This window comes from Macaca nemestrina, chromosome 14 (assembly GCF_043159975.1).
Source record: "Macaca nemestrina isolate mMacNem1 chromosome 14, mMacNem.hap1, whole genome shotgun sequence".
NCBI classification, from domain to species: Eukaryota; Metazoa; Chordata; class Mammalia; order Primates; family Cercopithecidae; genus Macaca; species Macaca nemestrina.
This window is the reverse complement of record NC_092138.1, coordinates 19,111,018-19,136,700: the sequence shown is the minus strand read 5'-3', so window position 1 is coordinate 19,136,700 and position 25,683 is coordinate 19,111,018. Positions and strand designations below refer to the sequence as shown.

The 25,683-nt window shown below is 36.9% G+C and overlaps 2 long non-coding RNA genes across 8 annotated transcripts in view; both read left to right on the top strand.

Moving 5' to 3' along the window:
• The window catches only part of LOC105498723 (uncharacterized), a 157,014-nt gene extending 151,834 nt beyond the window's left edge, over window positions 1-5,180 (top strand). For all 7 annotated transcript variants that reach the window (XR_011612418.1, XR_011612414.1, XR_011612417.1 and 4 more), the window contains 3 exons: window positions 3,081-3,202; window positions 3,850-3,942; window positions 4,890-5,180. This is a non-coding gene — a long non-coding RNA (uncharacterized lncRNA). The remainder of the gene's footprint in view (window positions 1-3,080; window positions 3,203-3,849; window positions 3,943-4,889) is intronic.
• Window positions 5,181-5,582: 402 nt separating this feature from the next.
• The window catches only part of LOC112422985 (uncharacterized), a 182,123-nt gene continuing 162,022 nt past the window's right edge, over window positions 5,583-25,683 (top strand). Inside the window, exons 1-3 of the long non-coding RNA XR_011612419.1 lie at window positions 5,583-5,798; window positions 9,089-9,182; window positions 20,463-20,543. This is a non-coding gene — a long non-coding RNA (uncharacterized lncRNA). The remainder of the gene's footprint in view (window positions 5,799-9,088; window positions 9,183-20,462; window positions 20,544-25,683) is intronic.

Below are 25,683 nucleotides of genomic sequence, written 5' to 3'. Positions count from 1 at the left end.
GAAAGACAGGCTCTTATTAGTAACAGTGTTTCAGGGCCCAGGGCAGAAAGAAGCCAAGATAATTTTCCTACAGAATGAGTCCTGTCTAGCTTCTGAAATGGCTGTGCAATATTATTTAGTGAAGAGTGAAATAAGAGAAGAATATGGGTTGCCTTTCCATGTCTTGCACAGGCAAAGAAAAGAAAAACTGAACCGTGGATGCTTAAGAGATCTAGATCTAAAGAGTCTCTCAACTCTGGGTAAGAGAGCACAGCTTCTAGACAGGCTAGGTTGTAGGAAACAATGATTTTATACTGCCTGTATTTGGATAGGTATTTTTCCATCCAAGAAAGCACGTGTGTAGAGTTTCTGTGTGGTACTGTTTAGGTTGCAGAGGCAAGGTATGCAGTTTTTAAGCATACGGGTGCTGGTGCGCAGCTGTGATTATGCACTCGGCTTGGCTTCTTGCTGTGTTATTCTGAGTTGCTGGCTTAAGTTCTCTGAGTTTCTTTAGCATTACAGTGGAGATAGTAACAGTTATTCATAGAGCTGTTGGAAGGGTTCAATAAGTTAATAAAGTATCTGGACTAGTAATAGTGTCTGGAACATAGTGAGCAGTCACTGTTAGAGCCAATAATTATCATCATTGTTACTATCCCATAGATATGAGCCCCTACTCTGAGATGTCAGTCCTACAGAGCATAGGCCATACGGAAGCAATCTCCATTATCCATTGTGTGTGTCACTTTGTTCTTTGCCAGTACTTTCTCTTCCAGTTCATGAGTATGCCCTGTGCTTGGGTCTAGCACGTCATAACCCCAGCTGTGAATCCTTGCTAAAGTCTTTAACCTCTCAGAGCCTCAGTTCGTTCATCTGTAAAATTTACCCAATGCCCATTCCACCTTTACGAATTTAAAAGAGGCTCACATCTTAAGTAGTCGAACCTAATTTTGTTTTTAAAGAAAGTAACAAATTGGCTGGGCGTGGTGGCTCACACCTGTAATCCCAGCACTTTGGGAGGCTGAGGCGGGTGGATCATGAGATCAGGAGTTCCAGACCAGCCTGACCAACATGGTGAAACCCTGTCTCTACTAAAAATACAAAAATTAGCTGGGCATGGTGGTGGTTGCCTGTAATCCCAGCTACTCGGGAGGCTGAGGCAGGAGAATGGCATGAACCCAGGACGCGGAGGTTGCAGTGAGCTGAGATGACGCCACTGCACTCCAACTTGGGTGACAGAACGAGACATTGTTCCAAAAAAAAAAAGAAAAGAAAGTAACAAAGAAACAATCTCTAGTAGAAAGAATACCCTCCAAGTGTCACCACTCCATTGCTCCAGAACCGCACCTCCACCTGAAGGAAGGGAAAAGCGTTACTAGGACAGTCCTATACAAAGGCATCTTCAATAAATTTCATGAAACAAATGATGTATGCAGTGCACACCTGCCTCTTAGGATTAATTCTCAGGTTACAGTGAAGCTCAGAAAATTGCTATTTCTTGACCTAAAGGGAGGTTAAAACACTTTCAGTAGAAATCGATTCACTTTGAGGTATTTAGCACTGTTCATATTTTGTAAAAGTCTCTATGACAAGGCTGGTTTCAATTGACACTTTATGTAGCAGTTGTAGGAAGCCCATCACATAGAGAGTGGAATTTGAATGAGGGTTTTACAAGATGGGCTATTTCCTTTGTTTCACTTCCGGGATAAAAGGGGAACATGGCCCAGACCCTCAGACAGTCTGGGGATATTAGGATTCTTATCCATGTTTGCAACATAGGAAGTTGCAAAGTGATTGCTGGAAAAATAAAATTAATTTTTTCTGATTCTTCTATTTTTCTTTTGCAAGGGGAATTTATGTTACACTTGGTCAAACAGCACTATGTACAATGACGGAAATGAGGTGTGAGGGAATCATTCAATAAAAAATGATAAATCATAAAAGATCATTTAGAGAAAATGCCGTTAGGAAGAGTTTGAGAAGGATGAAGATCTTTGTTTCATAGGTTTTTAGGAAATGCTATCGCAGGAAATTGCACAATTTGTACAATTGTTCTTCTCTTCCTTGAAAAGATAGTAATAAATTTCAAATAGAATTAAGAAATAATGCAGGCTGTCAGTCACGGCCTGAGACTGGTTGGGGAAAATTGCTTTCTGAGGAGACAAATTATAATTATAGTCATGACCAACAAATCAGAAAACAAAACCCAAGTTCTGCAAATGATTTCAATGACTAATATGTGACCAAGGGGAGAGAAAGAATATCCAGATAAGATAAACCAAGGGGTCAGGAGGATATGGAGAAAAAGAAACCTTTATGCACATCTGTAGAAGGGAAAATGGTACAGCTATTTTGGAGAACAATTTGGCAGGATTGAGGGAAATTGAATATGTGCATATTGTAACACCCAGAAACCGCACCTTTAAGTGTGCACTTCAGAAAATGACTTGCCCAGATACTGAAAGAAACACATATGAGAATGTTAATAATAGCATTGTTTGAAGTAGCAAAGACTTGAAAACAATCTAGAAATACATAAATGGGAAAACAAAGTGTAAAATTTTCATATGAGGGCCTACTACACTGGACCCAAAATACATGAACTAGTTGTACATGTAATAATATGAATGGATCAAAATGCTATTAACGATAAGCTGAAGGGTCATATAGCTTAATGCTATCTATGCAAATAAAAAATACATTAAAAGTGTTGCTAGGTATTGTATGTTGACATACATATATGTAAAAACTAAAACTTGTAAGGGGTGGATTGGGAGGAGAAGCATGCAAAAAGGCTGACTTGAAGGGGGAAACATCTGATAAAATAAAACATAAAAAGAAGACATGTTTGAACCAATGATAATATAGTAATAACACAATGTTTCAGATGAAGAAGATAAATCTTATTCTATGTACCATAAGTCAAATGTTATATCTACATCTCTATAAAAAGGATCTCTCGCTCTCTCTCAATAAACTCACTGTATATATTATACACATACATGTATATATTTTAACATATATATCTGTATATCTAGTATATTAATTAGGAAGCTTTTGGAAGACATTGGTCAAAATGCTACTCAATCTGGTTTAAACAGGAAAGAAGACAGATGTGTATTTGTAACTGAGAAGCTAACAGAGCAAGTCTAACTTCAGCCAGAACTTCAAATACTGATCGTTGGAACATTGCTTCGCTCAGTCTCTCCTCTATTTCTTGATGGTATTGGTTTCATTCTCAAGCAGGCTGTCCCAAAGAGGGCCAGCTCCAGGCTTCTGATTGACCAGCTTAAACAGAATGCCAGGAAAATTCTCGTGTTTTCATTTCATTGACCTGGTTTAACTCTGATGTGAACTTCTCAATCTGTTTGACCAGACCTTATCTGAACAGTATTGAGTTACAGTGTGATTGTGTTACATTGCCAAGGGACAATTGGAAAAATCAAAATGGTTATTTCCCAAATTATGGTAAAGATTCCAGGGAATGCCAGAAAAATGAGTGTCTACTTCACATACACTTTGGAGAAATAAGACAAAATGATGAGAAACTGGAGTTGGCTTCTGAGAAACTAAATTTTTGGAAAAAGTTTTTCCCAGGGGGCATTTTATTCAGTTAAATAGTTATTAATTGAAATTTAAAAAAAGCATTATCAGACTGATTATGGCTACCATATGAGTCCCATGAGCAATTAAAGATGCAGAGCATTTGCCTTGGAGAAGAAAAGGTTTAAGGAAGACAGGACACCAATCATGTAATGAAAGGGTTGAGTTGCTTTTGTTTCAGAAGACACATTATGACAGTTAGTAGATAATAGAACGTATCAGATAATAGTAACATAAATTTTCGTTTTGCCTTTTCTAACATAATAGATTGAGGGCTTCAGACTGTAATATCTCTATTGTTTAAAACCTACCAGGGATGTTGTCGCAAGTCTTCTGAATATGAGACACAGGATGGACAAGGTAACACAATAAAACCTTCCATTTTTACCAATCCATGACTCTATACAAGTTAAGTTGTGCACATTTTAAAAGTTGCTGAATGTGATGTGGCTTTCTTGGTGGTAGTGAAATTTTTATATTGTGAGACCTTTTTTTTAGTTGATAAAAATGTAAGTCCCAAAAGTATTATTCATTGAGTGATCTTGAATGTGACATTTTTCTTGGTTCCTGATGAATCATCTTTGTAATACTTACCCAAGTAATTCAGATAAGTGGAAAGAAAAAAAAAAGTACTGTTGATACCAATATAAACCTTATCCTTCTATGATCAACTCATATTAGAAAAATAGGTAATAACCTCTTCTAACCCTGACTTTTTTTAATTTTAAAAGTGTTTTGTTTTTTTTTTTTTTTACCAATTCAGAGTTGGTATTTTGCTAATTACATCAAGAAAACACCAACACCATTATGGAAAAATCATTTTGAGGGACAGTTGTGGAACTATTTTACTGATCCAAGGAGTATGAAAGTGGAAAAGAATTCCTTGTGTTTCAGAAAAATTAGACATGCAGTTTGACATCCTAAGGAAACACCTAAAAAGATGTAGTAGTCTTAAAGACAATTCCCAAATGATGAGGAAGCCAGAACTGACGTGACAAAAAGAGAGAGCAGATTCAAGAGCAATAATTTTAGAGAAATGATAGCTCTTAAAAGTGAAAAATCTATTGTTATAATTGTTGACATTGTTGAACTGAATCACCTGTTTCTAAATGCCTGTACACTACACCTTTATATATCTGCAAAAAGGGCCTGTGCTTTATGTCATCTCCGTCCATTGGCTGGAACAAAGATATTAGCATTATATAGACATTTCCTAACTACCTTAGCTCTGGCTGTGCCATTAGCCCCTATCTTTGATCTGGCATGGCGAAGATGACACAATGTAACTGACTTCCTATTTTGATTAGCTCTTTAAAGGGAGATGGCTTCAAATACCAAGGACATGGTGATAAGGAACCAAGACGTTATCACTGGGAGACAAGCTCCTGACTATGACTTCCTACGGAAGGATGATCAGAGCCTGTGTGCAAGTGTGCCATGGCTGAGTGAACAGCCTGTCAAGGAATGTGTTATCATCAGCGCAGAACCCAGACTTGACTGGATGTAAACTTACACACACATTTAAACATATGGAATTTGTCTAGCAAATATGCTCTTGTGGTGTAGGATACTTTAATGAAGATTAATAATAAATCGGATACTCCTGGCATGGGCCACTTGTTTCTCACCCCTGATGTCACCTTTCATGGGAATGAGCTCCACTTGTATGACACTCCTGAGCTGCCTCCACCTGCTTCACTCACTCTCCTTCAAGGAAGGTATGATCATTTTTCAAATTGGTAATAATGAGAAGAAAAAGTGGAACGTGCTTGACCCAGCTCCCCTTTCTGTCTCTTATGATCAGATCTGGTCCTAGAGGTCATACATCCTCAGCCCCTCAGTGCTGTGGGTCTTCCCTATAGAGTCTTCCTAGGTCCAGAATTGCTGCTGACAGGGTGGGAAAGTCTATTTGATTCTAGAGTTCAGTATTAGGAAACACATATGGCCTCATCCTGAGTTGTATCTTCCCACGTAGTCTTTAGCAGAAATGATGTCATGATCGGGTCTCCCATTGGACTTAACTTTTTGTTTTGTTTCTCATTTTACTCAAAACCTAGGTGAGGATGAGTGGTATTACTACTGAAGCCTTTAAAAGACCCCATGTTTCAGCATACAGGATTATAGTGATTCTGTGAGCGAGTACTAGATGATATGTTCAAATGCAGCCATTCCCTCTTTCCCAGTGGTGGAGTTGCTCCTGAGGTTGACTTCAATAGGTGAGAAAGATTTTTATTCCTAGCAGGATGAGTGCAACTTTCTCTCAGCCCCAAGTTTTCTATATTCTGAGTAGCCAGTCTTATCAGCAATTCCTCTAAACACCTAACATATAGACTAAGGCTGCCATACACCCAAGTATTCTGCTACTTCCCCACTGACGTGTGTGTTTTCGCGCCTGCCCTATAAGAAGGGAGGAGAACAGGGGACAGAGTCTTCCTGTTAGAACATACCAAACTCCAAAAAGTTCCAAACAATTTACTGTTTTCCATATGCATGTGACAAAAAGAATTTGATCCTGATTTGAATGAGATCTAAGCTTATTATAAGTCCTTTGAACATTCCTTGAAAGATAAATTCCAGTATGGCAAGCATCATGATCTATAGTCCATAGAAGAGAGCAAGAAACTATATGGATTTCCTGCCAAAGACACAATTGCTGTATTTATTAACAAAAGGGGACACCTATTTTAATCCTGCAGTCCTTATGTAGTCGTGATACCAGATAATCAGCTCCAGAGGTAACTTCAAAAAAGAGCAGCTGCACAAATTTCAGGACGTATTTTATCTGTACCACTGCATACAATTATGCAAGTATTTACCCCAAGAGGCTGGACCAAAGCAAAGCAATTTCTAAAATCAAGAAGATGATTTCATCATACAAGAAGAAAACAAATTGTGACTTACTAACCTCAGAAAGATAAACATGATTTATATGTAATTTGAGTGCCTTCATAGTATGGTTTGTTTATGATGTGGCATGGAAACAAAACATATGCCATCTTGCTTTATTAATAACAGCACCAAACTCATGAGTTGGCAGCCATGGATGTGTGAAAAGTGGCTGGTGTAAGTATGGTTGGATGCAAAAGTCACCAAAAGACTATCTTTACCTACTGGCTCTGTCACTACTCGTCTGTGTGACAGTGAACAAATGTCATCCTTTCTAGAACTCAGATTCTTTATCTGCATAACGGCTTGGTTGGCCAAAATCAACTGCTTGCAAATGCTTAGAGGATGAAGGTAAGAAGTAGTTCAAGTCAAAGTTGATGATAGGCTCCTTTTAAATAGGGCAGTCTGATACTGTTCAGGTGCACATTCTGGGAATAGTTTTGCACTTAATTAGGTGTGCTCATGACTTAGTTCATCATTAGCTCAAAATTTCTGCCACTGCATATGTGACATCTGAGTACTGATTTATCTATAGCTACAAGTTTTGGTATGTTGTGCTTTTATTTTCTTTCATCTCAAGGTATTTTCTAATTACCCTTGTGATTTCTTCATGACCCATTGGTTATTAGGAATGCATCATTTACTTTCTAAATAATTGCGACTTTCTCAAATCCTTCTGTTATTTATTTCATTTTTAATTTTATTGTGGTCTTTGTATAATTTTAATTATTTTATGTATATTAGGGCTTGTCTTATGGCCTATGGCCAATCTTTGCAAATGCTCTAAGAAGAATGTGTATTCAAGAATGTGTATTCTGATGTTGTTGGGCCTCTATGATATATTGTTACTACTACTGAATAATATATTAAGTGAAAGAACTTTTACTGATATACAAAGTGAAATTTCTAACCTAAATTTGCATCTTTTTGGATACAAAAACAATTGAAATAACTTAAAATTCATGTTTTGAAAGGTTATGTGAACGGGGTTTGCAAGTCAAAAATGTCCAGAAAATACTGGGCCAGGCAGTCTCTAAGTCTTTATGTGGGTGTATACTTAGGGCCAGTTTTTGGCTCAGCAGAAAACTTAGCCTATGTTCCAGGAGTTGTAAAACGAAGATGAGCAATACACAAAATCATAGCTGTTTTTACTCTCTTAGGAAAAAAAGGATATAAAACTATTTATTCACAAACGTCCATCAAACTTCTCTCATATGTAAATTTTTGCAAAGATTTATGTTAAATATTTTAATCTATTATTTCAGAATGTGAGGTTAATTTCTCAAATTCAAATTCTGCTGTCTGACTCAGGTTTGCTGTGCTAACCAAAAATTACCGAATCTTGCCTCTCATTGAATTTAGAATAAGACCTTCTTGTGGGCACTATAGGGCAGAAAAGAAACAAATAATTCAGGGCTCAGCAATTGTAGTAGAGGCTTAACTTCTGCTGCTCATAATTTCTGTGACTCTAGACAATTCATTACACTGCTCTCTGCCTTAGTTTTCTATTTTGTTGAACTGAGAAAAGACCACCTGTTATGTCAAGGAGATTGATGACTCTTTCTTCTAGATCTCTCCATCCTACATGTGGGAGGTATCATGATAGATCTCCAAGGTAAAAGTATATCCTGTTCATATTTTGAAATATGAAATAGGAAGTTCATATTTTGAAATATGAAATAGGAAGTTCATATTTCACTTTCTTTCCTGTGAGTTTACAGACTCTTCCCTTGGTTTACAATTTTGGGAAATCTCTATTTTCCTTAACCACATTTTTTTCAGTGCTAATAATGTAAGCATGACAGATTTTCAAATCAGTGGGAGATCAAGAGTCATGGGAGGAAAATGAACAGAAGAAATAAGAAATTTAAGTTCAAATATTGTCTTCAGTATATTGTGTCCTCTTAAATATTGATCCTTTCACAAACCTGAACAAGTTACAGGGAAAATTAGGAAAAAGAAAAACTTCCTTTTTGTTTTTGCTAATTTCCTTTTCATCTTTCTCTTTTTCCTTTTCTTCTTTTCCTCCAAAAAATCCAAGGCTCTTCCTGGTATGTTGTGTCCCAGTCAGTGCTTTGCTGCCCTGGAACCAGCATTGTGTTCATGGATTCATTCATTTCTCCATCCAGGAAGTACTCATTGAGCAACTAGTAGTACCAGGCTCTTAAGATCTTCCAGTGAATAAAATAGATAAAAGTAATTTTTAAGAACCTTGTATTTTAAAAATACTGGTGCAGCTGGAGCAGAGAGGAGGGGAAAGGATGGGAGATGCAGCCAAAAGGTAGCAGGAGGCCAGATGATGGAGGACTATGGAGGCCATCGTTCGAACTTTGGCTCTTTTGCTGAGTGGTGTGGGAAGCAATTGGAGGTGCTTTGAATGGCACAATCTGACATAATTTACTTGGGTCACTCTAGCAATAGTATGGAGACAAGATTGGTCCTCAATAGTACTGTTTGGCTAATGGTAGGATTGTGTTGTCTAGCCCTCCTGTAGGTGGGACTGTGTGACTAATATTAGCCAAGGGGTTATAAAAGATAGGAACACCATTCACTTTCAGATGGAGAATCAGATTTCTGTTGTGAAACAGAAATGAAAAGCTGCATTTTTACTTCACCACAGCAACTTACAAGAATCCAGATAGTGACTCCTCTATCATCAGGAGTAAAGACCACATGGAGCAGAGGCCCTGACTGACCTGCAATGGACATAAAATGTGAGCAAGAAATAAACCATACTACTTTACAGCACTGAGTATTTAAGGTGATTAATTGGTAACTCAAAGTAAGATGCTGCCGTAACAACGTAAATATATGGCATTGCCTTAAAAAACTGGATGTAGACAGCAAGCCTATTATCAGAATTTAGAGGGATGATATTCCATTACTTTTCAGTGAAAGTTATTTGATAAAATCTTTGGTGACATGGAAAGCAGATCAGGTAACTAATGAACATATGGTCCCAGGGAAAGACATTGGAAATATAAATATTAGCAGTGTTTGGTTATGTTGGCTACATTTCACAATGTGTTAGTCAAAGAGATAACCTTAGAAGAGAACACCCTGATTTGCAAACATGAATGAAAGGGATTAGAAAATATCCACAAATTTGGCAATATGTAGAGTGGAAAGGCACTCTTCTTTACAACAAATAAAAATATAATATCTAGAAATTCTTCAAGGTACCAAGTGGATTAAAGTTAATACTTATAGTAGTGATCAAAGCAAGGGTACAGCTGTCCCATTCACTGTTCAAAACTCTGAGTGGGTTAAGTGATGACCCACACATTATATCAATTGGACAAAGCCTCTTAGGAAAAAAAGGCTGGAAGTACAGGTCTACCCAGGAAGCCAGATGAGCCCAAGTTATTCACCACTAAGTCTAGCAATAAGGGGTTGAAAGAGTGAAGAAATGGAGCAGATCAAGAATGATCTCTAGAAAAAAACAATCAATGGCTATGACTTTTGGCTTATGAGTTGACTACCATCAAACAGGTAAGAAGTCTACTCAACTTTTGAGACTGTTGTGTTGTCAAAGAAACCATGAGCCAGGACTTGAGTGTCTCAGGCCAATGGAAACTTAAAATGACCCAGGAGCCCCAACATCCTACAGGCAAGAAACAGGTTATAAAATTTGCTCAGTTTGCAGGGATACCAACATCTATTTCAAATGTAGCAAAGGAGAAAATTGGAAAATGTAGCTCCTTCTGGAGAGTGTAGCCATGTACCACACAGGGTTATTCTGAGCTTTGAGTTCAAAGCACTTAGCACAGTGCCTGGCACAGAGTTTGTGTTTGCCGCTGTTATTAATATATTTCCTCTTCCTCTTCCTATTTCTCTTCCTGCTCTTTCTCTTCCTCCTACTTCTCATTCCCTTTTCCTTTCTTCCTCCTCCTCTTCCTCCTCCTTTTTCTCCTTTTTTACTTGTGTATTTAATTGATAAATAAAAATTGCATAGATATAGTAAGTATACAACATGTTTTGCAATATGTATACATTCTGGAATGGCTAAATTGAGCTAATTAACATATGCATTACTGCACAGACATAATTTTTGTGTGTGTTGAGAACACTTAATATCTAATCTTAGCAATTTTCAAGAATACAGTACATTGTTATTAACTGTATCACCATGTTATACAACTCCTTCTTCTTGTCCTTTCTTGCCCAGAGTTGTGAAATCAAATGTGTTTGACTGGAGCTGATATCATGAAGTATTTGCTGCTACTTTCTTCCCCCTCAAGTTAGGATCCAGAGAATGGCTGAGAATTTGGTTGTCAAGTCCCATTATTAGCTTTTGGGAAGGTCTGTCTTATCTCTAACCGAGTATTTCTCAAACATTAGCTATATATTAGAATTACCTGAATCCTTAAAAACAAATGATGCTTGGGCCTCACATGATTTTGTAGCCTTCTGACTTCTGAACTTCAGGTTCTTGATATTTTCAACTCTTTCATCCTACCTGTTTTGGTAACACTCCTTGTTATAAGAAAGAAATCCCCACTCAGGTCCTTTGCTGGACCCTGCCAAGGAAAAGAGGAATGGTTTTGGATTGCTGAGCTGCACAATTGATGAGAGATTTTTGTCAACTGCCTAATCTCAAACTTTTGATAAACTTTGTTGGAAATGAAATAAATGAGCAAAAATGGAATACATGAGCCAAATGTACCTCATTTTGTTGAATTAATTTGAATGTTTTTTGATCCAAAATATAGACTTTTATAAGCAGGTGGCAAAATCCCTTTAGTCTTTATTATGTGTATTTTCACATCTGCTTTGGCTAACATCTGTTCACTTTCTTATAAGCTTGAATATTGACTAAGTAGTAATCAGATGGCAAGCTGGTTCCCCATTCTCTTGTCAATTTCATATTAGTCACAATTACTATATTTCTCCAAACTTATTTGGTGTGTATCTGGAGAGCACAAACTGTTCTTTCCCGCCAGGCTGCTGCCAACACTCGCCTATGTGATTTGATTCTGTGTATGCAACCCTCTCGTAGCTACAGCCCCAACTCAATTACTAAAAGTCCCTAGATTCTTTGTTTTACTTCCAAGTCCTTCAAAGTATAGAATGCCTTATAATACATATTTCGTTCACCAACATGTTACTTACTCTGCTTCTTAGCACTCCTCAATTCAACTAACATTTATTGAGCACTTACTATGCTCACAGGATGTGTGCTGAAAATTGGAAGCATGCAAAGGTAAGAAAGATGTGATCAAAGATTGAAAGCCACTTTCGATCTGGGAAGGCAAAAGATGTGTGCATGGATAGCAAGACATGAGACAGGTTTTTTGTAGGCCTTAATTAATAGTAAGGCAGACAGAATAGAAGTTGAGAGCAGCTTGCTCAGTGCTGGAACACTGACATTTGAGATATTTGAAATCTCCTGTCTGTGGGGGTAGAGACACTAATCAGAATGGATAGATTCCCACTCACTTGCTGATTTGCAAACTTAATATATTCATGAGAGATTGCATTCCTCAGGGCTAGTCTGTAAATAAAAATGACCTTAAGACATCCCTTTTTGTTTGAGACATCCCATATGTTTCTATTCTTCTCATGAGAATACACCCTCAATTCTCTAGTAGACTCTATCAATTCTGAGCACTTGAGCATGGTTATTTAGCTTGACGACGTTAGTCTAATCCAAGCCTCATAACAGTGTGTATGGAAGGTATCATTATTCCTGTGTAAAAACTGGGTTAAAACTTCAGAGAGTTGAAGTAAGTTTTGTAATATCTCGCCTATGGCCAAAACATGTTTGAGCACAAATGTTTTAACTAAATACCCAATGAACACATCATAGTTACCATATAATAAATAAATGAGCTATCATGAGTGTAGCAGAGAGGAAGTTTTCCTTTCTCAGTCCATCTTACCATGGTGCTCAATGCTGGCCTTGAGCTTGACACTGATGGACTATACAACTCTGAGGAGCACCAATCACAAAGAATATGGTAAGAATGATGCTTCTTGTACTCCGACCTGTCTATACTACAGAATAAAGGGAATAATGAAAGAAAAAAAAATGCAAACAAACAGAAACAAAACAAAACAAAAACCAAAAAACAGTAACAAAAAAGGGAGTAATGGAGGGTGACCTAATCAAACTAAGTTATTTATTGGTTTACATTTTGACATTTCAGAGTATGTTAACGTAAATGAACATGTATTTTGGTAATCTTCAAATCATAAATAGTCAAAATGTCCATTCACAGTTTTCATAAAGATGTGTTATGAATGAGCATGTATACATTTTTAGTTCGAAAGTATATACACACATGTATATATGTGAGTGCATATATACACATATATATGTGTATATGTACATGTATATATACATGTGTGTGTATGTATATATATATTTGGAGTATCTACCCCTCACAGCTAAACTATATATTTGAAGGCAAAGAGTATGTTTAACTCATTTTATGTGATGATATATTTAGTCAAAACTTTGCCTGCTATGTATCTGAATTAATTTTGAAGCTGCCTGTGATGCCTAAAATGTAGGTTAAAAATTGGCTTCTCCCTTATGCATGTTTTCTAGAAGTTATACTTCATCTCAGATTGAAGAAATCCATATGATCCCAGAGAAGTGCTCAATTCACTTTCTGCTCGGACATTTTTTGTGGTGCCTGCATACTTGAAAAAGTATGAACAGATGAGAGCTTAGATTTGTGCTCCCCAATTGGGCACAAATCTAGAGTAATTGTACACAATGACATTCTATTATGTAACTTCCATTTAGGTATGAAACAATTACAAAAACCTTTATTTTTGTTATTCTACTGTTGTCTTTTGTGCTAATAAATTCAGTTTGTAGAAGATTCATGTTTCTCCTCAAGAATTAGAATAAAGTCAGATGGGCAAAAGCTTTGAGTCTGGTCACTCCTTCATTACATGTTAGAAATCTTGATTCATCTCCATATGGAAGAATGGGCAGGCTTTTGCGTACCCTTTGGATAGAAAAAATCAGAACCCTGATAGTAAAATTTAGATAACATAGATTCTGCTATGACTTCATGATGCATTTGGCACTGGAAAATCATAAGTGGTACAAGAAAAACCTTAGAACTAGAAGAAGAAATTAAAGATAGACTGGGAGTATATTTTTTGATCTCCTTGTTCACAGAATAGGAATACCTGATCCTTCAGTAATGGACTGTGGACCATCATATGATGAAGAATATGAACTGCATGAAATTAAGATGAGATATTGGATTGTCAGGTCTTTGTAAAACTTTCTTGCTCTAAGTCAGTCTTGGAGCAATATATTTATAAAAGGCAATTGAGAGTGAGTGTCAGGGGTCATATGTAATATGACTGACAGATCCAAGAGCTTTTATGGACTAATTGGTGTGTTACTGCAAAAATTGTATATTTCTTCTTGTAGGTCTCTCTGACTGGCTTCTTCCTTCCTGGTTCTCATTTGCTTTAAATGTGGCACTGGCACTATTGTACTCCACAGTGTTGAAATGTCCTGGGGAGCAGCTTTCCATCCAAGGACTTCAATTCTGAGCACCTCTTGCAAACTAAATATGGGCATGTGTCTAGTTCTTACCAATGGAATGAGAATAGAAGTGAGTTTTCCAGTTTTGAGCCAGGCGATGCTAATAGGTATGAGGTGTGTTTTTTCAAGACAGAAGGAAATTGAGTTCTTGAATTAGACTGGCACTATCTAGTAGAAACATATTAATAGTCTTCTAGATAAGAAAAAGAAAAACCAAAAACATGTACTGCATTAGCCACTAAATTTGTAGGTTGGTTTGTTATAGCAGCTGACTATAACAAATGCAGTTACGTGTTTATCTCCTCTGTAGATACAACTTTATCTCTTCTGTCTATCAAATCTTTTACATCTTTAGCCCTTCTGTCTATCAAATCTCTTTATGTATTTCTCTTTCAAGGGAGCCTTGGGTCAATATATTTACAGAATGTAATGGAAAGTGAGTGTCAGGGGTCATATGGAATATGACTGGCAGATCCAAGAGCTTTTATGAACTAATTGGTGTGTTACTGCAAGCATTGTATATTTCTTCTTGTCGGTCTTTCTGACATTGGCTTCTTCCTTATTGGTTCTTGTTTGTTTTAAATTTGGCAAGGGAGACATAAGGAGATTTGATAGAACAAATAAAGACCATGTGACAGAAACAATGGAAGCAGAGTCAGAGAGAGAAATTTTATGCCACTAGCTTTGAAGATGGTGGAAGGGGCCATGAGCCAAGGGATGCAAGGAACTCAGCTCTAAACTCTGGAAAAGGCAAGAAAACATTCTCCCTTAAGCCTCCAATGGAGCGTGGCTCTGCATCATTTTAACCCTTTAAGACTCATTTTGGACTTCTGGTCTTTAGAACTGGAAGAACATTGCTGTGTTTGTTTGTTGTAAGCCACTGAGTTTTTGGTAATTTGTTACCGCAGCAACAGGAAACTGATAAAATTCTCAAGTGTTTTTGTCTGGGCCCTTTGCAGTCAATCCCTGCTATCATCCCTGGGTGTCAGACAACCAATGATCTGCTGTCAATTTCTATTATGTTGCTTTTTCTACAATTTTATGTAACAGAAACAATATAGTTTATAGTGGCTAATGTCTGACTTTTTAAATGGAGTATAATATTTTTAAATAGAGTATAATATTTTTGAGGTTCATCTGTGTTGTGTATCATAGTTTCTTTCTTTTGCTGAGCAGTTTCCTATTTCATGCATTATATATAGATAGAAGGAAATGGAATTCTTGAATTAGACTGGCACTATCTAGTAGAAACATATTAATGGTCTTTTATATTATATATAATATGTATCATATATAATATATCATATATTATATATATATGATATATTATATATGATACATTATATATATATATTTTATATATATTCATTCATTCATTCATTCACTACCTTATGGGCATTTGAATTGATTCCAGTTTCAGGCTACCATGATTAATGTACTTTGAACTTTCATGTAAATATCTTTTTGTGGGCATACGTTTTTATTTTTCTTGGGTAGATGCCTAGGATGAAATTCCCAGGCTGGGTAGTAAGCATATGTTTAGCTTTTAAAGAAACTGACAAACTGTTTCCCGAAGTGGTTGAATCACTTCAACTACCAATTATGTATGAGTTTTTGAAATGATTTATGGAGAAGGGAAGACAGAGACAGAGAGAGCGAGCGAGAAAGAGAGAGAGAGAGAGAGAGAGAGGAGCAGAAGAGTAGAAATTAAAAGAAAACTAGCCAAAGATATTAAGAGTTAGGGATTATTCTGCCCAAGACTGATCTCTTGTAGACCAGCCTCCTAGAAAAGAAGGTGGTTTCCTGAAAAGTCTCTGGAAACTGGTGACAACTGAGTGCATAAGACAATTAATCCTGGTCAACCTGAATATTTGAACTCAGCCTTTTCAGTCAAGCCAGAATATGGCCTAATCTACCACGCTCTTCCCCATTGTGAATGCAGAATAAAGGGGTCATGTTACCCACTTGCCACATCCTAGAAACAAAATTATAAAGCTTGGCTGCTAGCACTCTCATCACACCAGGGAAAAAGCTGCTATCTTTTAAGCTAATGTAGAGCTGAAAAAAAAAAAAAAAAAAAAAAAAAAGGCTAGAGTCAAGTTTTCACCATGTGATATTGCTAACAAACCATGCCCAACTACTAATATATAAGGACTAATTTTCAAAGATGTTTATTGCAGTCTTATTTGTCTTGGCACAAAATAGAACACAAAGAAAATGCTTAACTAAGAAAATAGTTCAATAATTTATTGTTCTCTCCCCTATGGAATATAATTCCCCTATGGAATATGAAAGGAATGAAATGGAGCCAGACCAACTCATTTTAAAGGATTATTACAAGATGTGAATTAGAGGAAGAAAGTTGAGATTAAGAGAGGTATGCATAAAATGACTCCATTTTGAAATACAGTAAACAGAATTATGTATAAGATTACATATATTAATAGTTTTAGAGTTTACTTTTTTAAAAATGAGAAAGAAGAAATAAAGATTTTTCTCAGAATTTAAGGTTCAATTGTAGGCTATTCTTTCAGCCTAGAGATTATTTCCACATAATCTCACTTACTCAACGAGTTCTATTATCAGACATACAATGATGACCGCCAAATCTTCATCTCTTACCTAGACCTTTTATCTCTTTCTTCTCCTTTAAAAAAACGCAATAAAATAGCCAGATTTCTTTTTCTTTATTATCATCTCAATTTAGAGATTTATAGGCATTGGAAACTACCTGTCTCAACTCTTTCCTCCCTCCACCTTTGCTCCTCCTCCCTCTTCCTTATCTCAGTGGATGGCATCAACTGTTGCTCAAGCCAGGATCCCCAGTGTCATCTTTTTTTACTCTCTATCCTTCATTAACCAATACTACTGACAGGATATATATCTCATAAATGTATCCATATTTCTCTATATCCACAGTCCCTTATTTCAGGATACCATGATCTCTTGCCTGGATTACTCTACATATTCCTAACAAGTCTCTCTGCCCTTCTGAACTTCCTTCTTCACATGGAAATTAGCAAGGCTTTCTATAGTAAAAATATGATTGGTTCTGCCCATAGTTAAACTCTCTTGTGGTCTTCTTAATTACTCCCAGGTTAATGATCAAGTCTATGGGATGTGTGTTTGTGTGTGTCTGTGTGTTCACAATTACAATGACATATAATTGTGTGATCTACCTTTGGAAATCACAAATGAAAAAAATCACAACAATAAAAAACAACCATTTAGAAATAAAAGTTACTATCCAGATTAACTCATAATAAAATGACATCAAAACTGTAATTGTACACTATTAAAAAAAGAATAACAACACATTAAGCTCTACTCAGTGATAAACCAATAGTCTGGAATCGTTTTATTATAAAACAGGAGAAAATCAAACATTCAAGTGCAAGTGGCAGAAAAAGAATACCTAAAATTTTGAAACATTGAAAAGGAAAAGAAAAAGTGGGCAAAACCTAAAACCAGAAGTTAATGATTAAGGAAATCAAAAACATACATTGATAAATAATTGAAAAGTTAATAAAAATACTCAACCTCACAGGATGTTTGCTTGGGGAAACAGTGAGAAAACAAAAATATATTAAAGTGGGGGGAAGATAGAGCCACATGTAGGAGATACATTGAAATACTTGTAGGAAGATGTCTTTTAAAGCTGATATCAATAAGTTTAATAGTTTTGATAAAATGAAGAAATTTAGGAATAATATAAAGTAAACCAAATTGTCTCAACAAGAAGTAGATAAAAGAAACAGAACAATAGGAGATTGAAAAAGTTAGCAATAAATAGCTCCCCTCAAAGGCTGCAGCCCATGTGATTTTATAGGTGAGATTTACACCACCACTGTACATATTTAAAAAGGCTTAATTCAATTCAATCTGTAAAGCTAATATAACCCTACTCAAAACAAAGACAGCTCGAAAGGTGCATAGGCTGGGCACATGGTTGCTCACATCTGTAATCTCAGCGTTTTCGGAGGCCAAGATAGGAGGATTGCTTGACACCAGGAGTTCAAGAGCAGCCTGGGCAAGACGGTGAGACCCCCCGCCATCTCTATAAATAAAATAATTCTTAAAACTTAGCTGCTGCATGCCTGTAGTCCCAACTACTTGGGAGGCTGAGGCAGGAGGATCCCTTGAGCCCAGGAATTTAAGGATGAAGTGAGCTGTGATCATGCCACTGCACTCCAGCCTGGGCAAGAGAGCAAGACCCCATCTCTAAATAAATAAATAAATAAAAGATTCACTTATCAATCAACTTACACGCATAAAAAATCCTAAATTGAATCAATTTAGGCATGTTGGTACAAGAAAACTGTACAGTGACCAAGAAAGACTTAATCCAGTTATAAAATTCAACCCATTAATAAAATTAAAAGAACATGATCATCATTGAAACAATGCCCATTAATAAAATTAAGCTGTGTCTAATAAAATTCTTAGAAAACTAAGAATAGAATATTTCTTGAATATAATAAACAGTATTTGTCTTCAATTAATAGTCAGCATTATATTTTAAAGTACATCGGAAGTATTGTCTTTAAAAGCTAGAAGGTTGACAGGAGTGCTATCGTTTAACATTGCTGAAAGTTTTATTTTGATAATTTGAAATTTAAAAGAAATGAGTTTTAATATTGGAAAGAAAGACTAAAACTAGCATGTGAATTATGGGAAGAAAATGATTGTCAACCTAAAAAACCCCAAATAATCAACAAAACTGTAAGAACTAATAGTCCTTATACTTTTTTTTCATCTAGTTTGGTAACAATTCTTATGGTTTCAAAAGTTCAATAAGTATACTGAAATTCAGTAAGTTATAAAAATCAAACAAATACAAAGCCTCATGGCATTTTCAGCCTATATATGACTGCTAATTAGCTAGTAAGCATCTTTTGAGAAATACATTTTAAATTTTAAGAATGCAGTTGCCATTTTTACTGAAATGGGGAGGCCTAAAGAGGAATAGGTTTGAACTGGGGAGAAGCAAGATATCCATCTGAGCATGCTGAGTTAGAGACACCTATGAGAGTCAAATGCAGTTGAATTGATCCTATGTCAGTATAAAATTCAGTGGGCTGAAGATACATGTAGCGAGTCGTTGGTATGTGGATAATATATAAAGCCATAAAACTTGAATTAACCTCAGGAGTAAGGGTAGTGAAAAAAGAAAAAAAATTTAAATTATTTAAAAGTTAAAAATTGGTGAAATAGGCCACATTTAGAAGTGAATCAGGGGTAAGCACTCTTCTGGGGGGCAAGTAAAATATATGCTCCAAGAGCAAGGGAGTGAGCTCTCACACCATGCTGTCCACTACTCAGGTAAGATGAGAACACAGAATTGGCCATTGGACTTGACAGTGGGGTCAGGCGGACTATTCACAATCTTGACAAGAGGTATTTTCATGAAGTGATATGAATGTCAAGTCTGATTAGAATGGGTTCAAGAAAGAATAGAAGAGGAGGAATTAGAGATGGTGAGCGCAAAAACATTTCCTGAGTTTTGCATAAGGGGAAACAGAAAAATAGGACAGGAATTAAATATAAGAGTGCAATCAAGAGGTTTTACATTTTTTAAAAGATGGAAGAAAACATCATTTTTGTATGTGGCTGGGAATAATTCAGGAGAAAGTCGGAAATTGAGAGAGAGATAGGGTTGCTGGAACTAAATCATTGAATGAGCAAGAAATTTTAGATCTAATTAGCATGTAAGTGGAGTAATTTACATTGGGGTAGAGAAAGTGAGTGTACAAATACAGATGCAAATATGTTGGTAAATGTGATAGTTGGAATGCAGAGAAATTTTCTTTATCTTCTTCTATAATGATTATAATTCTGTCTTTTTTGTACTTCATTTGTCTAGTTTGGTAATAAATCATAAGAGCTTCATAATATAAATTGAAGGACCATTTATGTTTTAGAAATCTTAAGTAATTTCTGCAGAGTCTGTCATTTAAAGACTGTAGTATATTTCATTGTGAAACTAGTTCACTTGGGAATGCAGTTTTGAACATTTTTGTACTATGCTTGTTTTCACTTTAATATCTTTATATTTGCTGCTTTCTCTGCTTGGATCATCTTTCTCCTGGATGAACACATGCCTGGCTCCTTGTTACTACTTATATCTCTAATTAAATCACTTCATCTGTTAAAGCTTAGCTCACCTGCCGAAAAGAGCCCATATCCCCCAATTATTTTTATTTATATTGTCCTTATTTCTTTTTTAATAGAATTTATCACTCTCTGCAGTGATCTCATATACAGTTTAGTTATTTATTTTCTGTCTCTCTCCACTAGACTATAAGTTCCAAGAGGTTAGCAATATTGTTGTTCTCATTCACCACTGTGTGGCCAACGTATTGGTATTTGCTGTATTCCAAAAAATATTTGTTGAATGAATAAATGCATGAATTATTAGGGAATGGTGGAGTAAAGGCATTAAAATATTAAACCACATCATATATTTAATCATTTTTAGGAATTCCTAAACATATGAAAAAATAAAGTTACCATCATCCTGGAAGAATTGTATAGGAAAATGTTGGAGACCCACTGAAAGGTAGGAATTATTGTATTTTGCTTTCGATTTTTCACATTGATTAGAGCTGAGTTTTATAAAGAGAAGCCTTTTGGTTAATATTCACTGAATGAATTAATGAATTAATGAAATATGCTAAAACCGAGAAATTCTTTAGGTTTGTTACCTTATTTTTCCAAACCAGTATTTTGTTATGGGCACTACTTAAAAAAAAATTCAAATGTGTGACTGAATATGCCTGATTTTTTAAATGTAACTTTAGGACTTGAAGACATTAGCATCCCCTTCTAAGTTCTAACTAGATAGTTGAGGAGCATTTAATTAGCTTTATAGCAATCTGATTATAAAGTAACACTAGTGTGAAGAAACAAATCATGTTATTGTCTGAAATACTGCATGAGGCTCAAGGACAGAAACACTATTTATTATATTAAAAAAATTACATTGCCAATTTAGTACAGGAGAACTATATAAAACTGGAGATATTATAGGGAAAAGTGCTTAGACACTATCACCATGTCCAGGTGAATTTTGCTTATATATCAGTATCCTACTGAAGTTCTTAAAGCATAAAGCAGTTATAAATACTGGCAGGTGTTCATAGGCATGTTTTATTATGAGTAGTATAGGAAAAAACTGGACATGGCCTCAATTTACCAAATCCTGTACAGAAAACTATTCGGAGGGTCTTGGAGTAGTCAAGTCTAGCCCCTTAGTCTAGTTATGATGCTATGGTTGCATTTTGATATTTAGGTGGGTAATTTATACATTTCTTAACAGAACAAATTTGAAGATTAGTGTATCAACTTTATAAAAACGTGGAACTCATTCACTCTCTGTCTCCTTCAATAATTCATCAATTAATTCATTTAAATTACAAAATGCATACTGTGAGTCAGACTGCCCTAAGCATTTAAGACAAATGAGTAAGCTGGCATGGAACCTGCCCTCCCTGGGTGGATAAGTCTTAAGTGAATATAAGAAAGAAGAAAGCTAACATATTATAGAAGTGTTTCTTACATTTTAAGGAGCATATGAGTCACTTTGGTGGTGGTCTTGGTAAAATAATTGATTAAATATGTCTGGAATGGGGACTAATATTCTGCATTTCTAACAAGCTCCCAGGTGATACTGATGATTCTTGGAACACACCACAAATAACAAGGCCATATAGAACAGAAAAAAGGAGGCCTGTGGATTTCCAAACTGAACTACTCAGTTGTTTGAATGTACGCGATAAAGTTTGGCTTTGTGTCCCTTTCCAAATCTCATTTTGAGTTGTAATCCCCATGTGTCCAGGAAAGGGCGTGGTGGGAGGTGATTTGATCATGGGGGAAGTTTCCCTCATGCTGTTCTCATTATAATGAGTGAGTTCTCACAAGATCTGATGGTTTAAAAATGGTGATTCCTCCCTCACTCTCTCTCCTGCTGCCATGGAAGATGTGCCTTGCTTGCTCTTTGCCATTTACCATGATTTTAAGTTTCCTGAGGCTTCTGCAGTCATGCAGAACTGTGAGTCAATTAAACCTTTTTTCTTTATAAATTGCCCAGTCTCAGGTAGTTCTTTATAGCAGTATGAGCACTGATTAATACAGAAAATTGGTACTGGGATAGTGGGGTACTACTATAAAGATAACCTAAAAATGTAGACGCAACCAGGGACCTGGGTAATGGGCAGAGGTTGGAATACTTTGAAGAGTTCAGAAGAAGATAGGAAGATGTAGGAAAGTTTTGAACTTCCTAAAGACTTGTTGAATGGTTTTGACCAAAATTCTGTTCGTGATATGGACAATAAGTCCAGGCTGAAGTGGCCTCAGATGGAGATGAGGAACTTATTGGGAACTGTAGTAAAGGTCACTCTTGTAGTAAAGGTCATACTTTAGCAAAGAGACTAAAGGGCAGCATTTTGCCCTTGCCATAGAGATCTGTGGAACTTTGAACTTGAGAGTTCAAATGATTTAGGGTGTCTGGTGAAGAAAATTTCTAAGCAGCAAAGCATTCAAGGTTTGACCTGGCTGTTTCTAAAAGCATATAGTCATATGCATTCACAGAGAGATGATCTGAAATTGGAACTCATGTTTAAAAGGGAAGCAGAATGTAAAAGTTTGGAAAATTTGCAGCCTGACCATGTGGTAGAAAAGAAAACCCCATTTTCTGGGGAGAAATTCAAGCCGGCTGCAGAAATTTGCATAAGTAACAAGGAGCCAAATGTTAATAGCCAAGACAATGGGGAGAATGTCTCTAGGGCATTTCAGAGATCATCATGGCAGCCCCTTGCATCACAGGCCCAGAGGTCTAGGAGGGAAAAATGGTTTTGTGGGCCAGGCACAGGGTCCTGCTGTTCTGTGCAGCTTTGGAACATGGTGCCCTGTATCCCAGCCACTCCAGCTCCAACTGTGGCTAAGAGGAGACATTGTACAGCTTGGGCCATTGCTTCAGAGGTTGCAAGCCCCAAGCCTTGGTGGCTTCCACATGGTGTTGGGTCTGTGGGTATGCAGAAGACAAGAATTAGGCTTTGGGAGTCTCCACCTAGATTTCAGAGGGTATATGGAAATGCCGGAATGTCTAGGCAGAAGTTCTCTTCAGGGGTGTAGCCCTCATAAAGAACCTATACTAGGGCAATGCAGAGGGAAAATGTGGGATTGGAGATACAGAGTCTCCTCTGGGGCACTGCCTAGTGGAGCTGTGAGAAGAGGGCCACTGTCCTGCAGACCCCAGAATGGTAGATCCACTGACAGCTTGTTCCATGTGCCTGGAAAAGCCTAGGCATGCAATGCTAGCCTGTGAAAGCAGCCACAGGGGCTGTATGTTGCAGACCTACATAGGCAGAGCTGTCCAAACCATGGGAGCCCACCTCTTGCATCAGCGTGCCCTGGATGTGAGACATGGGGTCAAAGGAGATTATTTTGGAGCTTTAAGATTTAATGTATGCCCTGCCAGGTTTTGGACTTGCATGGGGCCTGTGGGCCCTTTATTTTGACCAATTTCTCCAATTTGGAGTGGCAGCATTTATCCAATACCTGTACCCCCATTATACCTAACTTACTTTTGATTTTACAGGCTCATAGATGGAAAGGACTTGCCTTGTCTCAGATAAGACTTTGGACTTGGACTTTAGAGTTAATGCTGGAATGAGTTAAGACTTTGGGGGACTGTTGGGAAGGCATGGTTCTGTTTTGAAATGTGAGAAGGATATGAGATTTGGAGTAAAAATGTTCCAGGGGTGGACCAGTATGTTTTGGCTCTGTGTCCCCACCTAAATCTCATCTCAAATTGTAATCCCCATGTGTCAAGGAAGAGACCTGGTGGGAGGTGATTGGATCATGGAGGTGGTTTTTCCCATGTTGGTCTCATGATAGTGAGTGAGTTCTCAGAAGATCTGATGGTTTACAAGTGTTTGGTAGTTCTCTCCTTGCTCTCTCTCTCTCCTGCCACCATGGAAGGCATGCCTTGCTTCCCCTTTACATTCCACTATGATTAAACCTTTTTTTCTTTATAAATTACCCAGTCTCAGGTAGTTCTTTATAGAGGTGTAAAGATGGACTAAAACAGTATGTAAGAGACAAGAGCAAGACATATTCACACTAACATGCTGAAAAAGCTTTATGTGCACATGTGAGGACATCCTAACCTGCACCTACAATCCCTGTTTTTACCAAATGCAAATACCCTTCTGGCTACCCTTCACACCTGCACCCCTACCCTCCCTTGAGGGGACTGACCTGGGAACAAAACCTGCTTAGGCTCTTGGAGACATACGTGAGATCATTTTGCAAAATAATTCTAGGTGCTTCAAGATAATGACCCCAGTGTGTGGAAGCATGAGATAACAGATCCAAATAAAATGGAATTTACAGATATAAAGCTGGAATCAGAATGTAAATGAGCCCAAGTCCTTGTGTGTACACACTTGAGTGGAATATATGAGTTGGGTGCAAAGCCCCCTGAACAAGAATAGAGTTAGAAGGGTAAAGAGTAGGGCTCTTATATATTTCCCACTCTAAGGTATATCTGTGTTCCAAAGATTATTGGTATATGACAGAAAGAAGGTCCAAAGATCAAAATAAGGGATAAACCATTAGTAAATCTGTAGTTTTTATTATTTAACTTTAGAATTATTGCTCTCATCACTTTTCCTCTTTTTAGTTAATAGCTACCCATTCTAATAGAAGACAGGCACATACACTGAATGATCTCCTGAGTCTATTGCAATAGAATGATTATCCTTCTTTATTACAACTTCCTGCTCTCATTTCCCCTGCTATCCTAAAAAAAAGGTAAGTAAAGCAAAGATACAAAATTAGGTTATAAACCAGATCATATATGACAACAGAACTCTAGTCCAAATCCTCTGTAGCAACCAGCTGATGAATCAAAACCACAACTTCTGTAGCAATCATACCAGAATACTCAAAACTTGGCTAATGACTACCAACTTCTCGGTTTCTTATTCACTCAACCAGAGAAAGACAAGCATGTTCCTGAAAGCAATCATATAAGATATCCTACTTCTAATTAGTCCACCTGTAGCTTCTCCATCCCAACAACCTTTATTACAGTATACCTGAATCCTCCCTCCACATTTTTTTTGCTACAAAGCTTTTTCACTCTTTTGCCTGCCTTTGAATCTCTGTCAAATTGAAATCATGGTGACTCCATTACTATAGAAAGCTCTAAAACATATAGCCTCTGTTTGTTCCCACTTGGGTGGTCTTCCTGTATTTTTGCAGTTTTCCTGGAGGATCCACCAAGATATAACCTGAACTGTTCATCATTATGGGGCCCACACTTTGGTGTAAAATTACCCATGGAGTGCCCTGAATCTTGTTGATCACAATGAGTGGAGGCTGTGCTGACATAGTAAACCAGCACCTGGTCTGAACTCTGCTGTCTTTTTGTTGAGCTCCACAGCTATTTATTCTGCTTGGCACCCAGGTTTTGTTATTGCTTCCCAGATTTTGGCATTCTTGTTAGAATCAGGCCATTCATTTTCATCCTGTTCTCCTCCCTTTTGTGCTTCTGTTTTGTGCTATCTAAAATTGTTGTTAGTCAAAGGGAGAATCACAGTTAGAACACAACCATGCCTTATAACCCTGTTACATAAGTCAGCCACACAAACAGGTGAGTGTTGTTCTCACTGGACAGGCATCATTTTGGACAA